The sequence below is a fragment of the Gavialis gangeticus genome, unplaced genomic scaffold, assembly GCF_001723915.1.
Source record: "Gavialis gangeticus isolate Ggan-Ray unplaced genomic scaffold, GavGan_comp1, whole genome shotgun sequence".
Lineage (NCBI taxonomy): Eukaryota > Metazoa > Chordata > Crocodylia > Gavialidae > Gavialis > Gavialis gangeticus.
The window spans coordinates 3,573,490-3,577,737 of record NW_017729004.1 but is presented as its reverse complement, the minus strand read 5'-3'; the positions used below and the strand labels follow the sequence as shown (position 1 = coordinate 3,577,737).

General features: G+C 44.1%; 1 non-coding gene across 1 annotated transcript; it reads right to left on the bottom strand.

Annotated features, from left to right (window-relative positions):
- Positions 1 to 3,885: 3,885 nt before the first annotated feature.
- On the bottom strand, positions 3,886 to 3,958 carry TRNAT-UGU. Its single transcript has one exon. It is a non-coding gene; the product is annotated as a tRNA-Thr (tRNA).
- Positions 3,959 to 4,248: the final 290 nt, after the last annotated feature.

The window sequence follows — 4,248 nt, the reverse complement described above, 5'->3', positions numbered from 1 at the left end:
CGCTCTGTCTGGCGCCCCCAGACCAGTCTAATAATCTACCAGTTAGGAATTTTGGTGAATTGTGCAGCCTCCAACAGCTCCCCAAAACTCCTTAAGTGGTCCTCTAGCCCAAATAACTGCCCCCTACCCCCATCTCAGTATCTTGGAATGGCCCTGCATGCATTTCTCAAAGTGAAGCTTAACGTTGTCCTGGGACAGAGAGCCTGAGCATGGTACAGGATGTTACCAATGGAGGCTACCAATGCACGCCCTCAAGTTGGGGCCAGAAGGGGGGACAAAGTCATATATCCATCACTCTAGTACCTGAGCATCTTCTGTGAGAAGTCAGCACCCCAAACTGCTCTCTCTACCAGCAGAGACACTCTTAAGATGATTGCATGGGTTTGAACTACACGTACCCCAAGGTTGTGAACTCAGTTCTCATTCTGCAGCACCCAGAAGATGAATGGCACGAGACATTATTTCATAAGAACCATTGTCAGGTTCAGGGAGAGACTTGGGCCAGTTTTAAGGTCTGGTCAGGGGGCTGTAAGCTTGTCATCAGCTGGTAGATTGGGATCCAGTAGATGGCGCTTGGGAATGCATAGTTTAGATCCTGGACATTATAGGACTGCTAAAACCTGCCTATGCAGGGTGTCTCCTCTGTGCAACTCCACAACAGCCCTTAAAAGCCTTCTTTTTTTGTCTCATATATAGGATCTACCCAGTAAAGGGCAAAAATACTGTCGCATTGCCCCGAGAACAGCCCAGATGGCAGGTGATCAAAAGGGACGCCTGTACACGTCACGGGGTTTAATCCTCATTAAATTAACTAGTGATCTGCAGATCCCTGGAGACTGAGGGATGCCACAGCTGTGTCCTTTTTTCTCTCCCACTGGTGACCTGCAGAGCTCCTACCAAAGGGTGGAAAATCATGAGGGGGTCAGTTATATTGGCTCTAGGCCTCCGTTGTAGCACCAGTCTGGTGCAGAGACAGTAGCAGGGTTATAAAGCAACCAGGTTGAAAAAGCACAAAGTTTACCCTGGGAGAAAAAAAAAAAAAGAGAGGGAGAGAGAGAGACAGTTGCATCATTGTACCTCAGCCAAGTCCAGTTTTAATTTGCCGAAAGTAGATGTCCCAGCTTACAAATTACTGGCCTGCGAGGGATTCTGCGTGCCGTATTTACTCAAATGTAAATAAGACTGTAGGGATCAAGTGGGACCTTATTAACAGTAACAACCACACACACCCCTCTTCCTGCATTCACATTTTGGGTTGAACGCCTCCGGATTTGGTTTGCTAAATCCCTTTGCATTTCCAAAAAGAGTCTCCCACACCATCTCTCTTTCTTTTTCCCACCCCCCTTCTATAACTGGAAGGAACATTGCCTCGTCCATGAAAGCATTTGGGTGGTCAAGTAGAGTTTATGCACCTTGGAAGGCACTGAGGGTTGTCTTTCTCTCTCTCTCTCTCTCTTTTTTTGGCTTATCTTTCATAATAGATGAAATCTCTTCAGCAGTCTCCTCCAAGCATGAATTCACAGGCTGTCTGGAATTTAATTGTGGGGGGCATACAGAACATTACAGAACATATTTTTCCCGGAAAAAAGGGATGATGAGGTGGAGCAGTGGAGATGGTTAACCAGAAAAGCAAACAAAGAGAAAAAAGTGCCCACACATGTTTATTAGCATTTAAAATAGCCTTGGAGCGTAATGTGCATGTGTGAGTGCATGAGTGTATGTGTGTGTGTGCTGGAGCAAGGAATGACACGACTGGGTGTCTGAGGAAGGGAATAACATCCAGGTAGGTTGGGCAAACACGGCAAAGATGTTCCCTGTAACTTTCATAATGAGAGAATGTGGAGCAGGACACTTGGGATCTGAAGTCAAATAAAAAGGCGATAGCCTGCCCATGAAGTGTAGTGGACATGCTCAGGAAGGTGGTTTAGTATGAATGTTTTTCGTTTAATGGGCACTGACTTTGATTATTATTATTAATAATATTAGCACTAATGTGTTACTTCTTTCACCATGGAAAATTACAGGAAAGCAGCGGGAGGTAAGGCAAAGGGTACACTGGTGCTTTTTTAGCAGAAATTTTAAATAGCACAAAAAAAAAAAAAAAAAAACAAAAAAGCATGGCCGGCCCTAAAACATTTTTTTTCCGAGTCCAAACATTTTGGGGTTTGCTTAAGTTTGGGGCAATTTTCTATTGATAAAAACAGCCATGTCACACACTTTTGGTAAAACTCCCGGTGGAAACTTCCACTAGAAAAACTAATTATGATACAAGATTTTAGACCAGTTTTAGCTTTGATAGCATTTCTCTTCCAAGTCCTAGTTCAGTACTACTTCAACCTTTTAGGCTGCTATTGTGAAGGGATGATTGAATGTGTTTAGATCAGACTGAAAGTTTACCCCTAACAGAATCTTTTATGAAATTGGAAAAACTTCAATCTTACTTTATTGTTGTCATTGTCTGCACTTCTGACTTGAACCCAAGGCAGCAGATCTAATATACATCAGGGCAAAAATCACTACTTTTATTACATTGTATTTTTACTGCAGGACTGTTCAGAAGTCCAAGCCAGGATCAGGACCACGTTATGCTAGCGGTTATACCTGCCTATAAAAACAAGCACTCTCTCTCCCCAGAAGAATATGATGAGAAGAGAGAAAAGAAATGCTATGGTCCTAATTTTTTTTTACACTTGAAGATCCAAGGAGCAGAGAGATCAAATGATTAGTGTCACATGAGAAACTTGTGACCGAGTCTGGGATTTGACACCAGATAGCCTGAATCCCAATCTAACATTATTTCTTGCACCATGGAAATGGTGAAAGAAATCATTTTAACTCTGCATTTCCTAATGAATGCACGATGCTGCAAAAGACCAGGACTACTAAAATGCTTTAGCTGGGCACTTTCTAACCAAAGACACTAGAATTTTATTAAGGATTCAACCAAATGTGTTATTGCTTGGAGAAAGAAGCAAGTCCCAGAGCCTTTGAGAATTCACCCCCTATTCTGGGAAAATGAATGTGCTAGACCAATACTGTGGCCACAGACCATGCTAAACAGTTTTTAACAACTAGCAAAGCAAAGAGGTCCTACAACCAACCGTTTGACATTTCCCTGTTTTTATGTGTACTGAAGCAATTTTCTAAACCAGGTGTTGGCAACCTATGGCCCACAGGCCAGGTAAGGCCCAGCAAGCAATTTCATCTAGCCCATGAAGCCCAGATACTCTTGGCCTTTCATCCATCAGCAGGGAGTTATTGTGGTGGGTCACATGTGTCAGCAGCAAACAACAGCTGGATGAGAGTTACTGGCCCGTCTCCGGTAAAGCTGCATTATTTTGGCCCAGTGCTCCTAGAAGGATGCCAGCAGCTCTCCCAAAGGACTAGGATTCAGCCCAGCTGAAAGAGTCAGCAGATGCAGAAGGTGAAGAATAGGAGCTAGCCTACAGGTAGGCAGCCCCTGGCACACGTGCCAGAGCATGGCACGCAAAGGCATTTTGCTCGGCACTTGCATGCCAGGGAAGGGGCCACGGCTGCTCTATCACAGCAAGGATCAGGCCCCTTGCAGCTCCCCAGTAGTAAGAAGTGGACAGGTCAAGGTTGTGGGTGTTTTTGCCACCCTGCTGAAAAACATTGTCAACCCCTGATCTACCCATAGGGTTTATGAACCAGGGGTGAAGCGTTATCAAATCTTGCTTTTTTATCCAGAGCCTGGTTATTTTAGGTATCTTCACAGCAGTCTCAGAATGACACTTTGAAAACAGAGGCCACTCAAAATAGCTGTTATGCTCCACTATTGTCAATAGGACAGGAGCCAGCAAGATAGACACCACTTTCTAGCTGCTGCTAAGGATGCCTGTGTCTAGGCCCCAAAGGAAGAGGTTAAGGCCCCAGTGAGGATTGAACTCATGACCACTGATTTACAAGACCAGTGCTCTTACCACTGAGCTATGGAGCCTACCTGTAAGCTTTTGACTATACCATTTTATCCATTTTTTCTCTATTATAATAGCTACCAATAATGGTTTCACTATGAGATAGGCCTATCAGCAAGTTGAAGCAAGGCATTTTTTTTTCTTTAAAGAAAGGGCCTGACCCCAGGGTGATATGAACACACCCTTGTGATCTGGAGTCAGACGCGCTAACTTTGCACCATGGGGCAACTAAAAGAAGAGGCTAAAGCTGTAGGAAGATATGAACTCACAACCCCTGATTTACAAAAAACAGTGGCTTAACTACTGAGCTGTA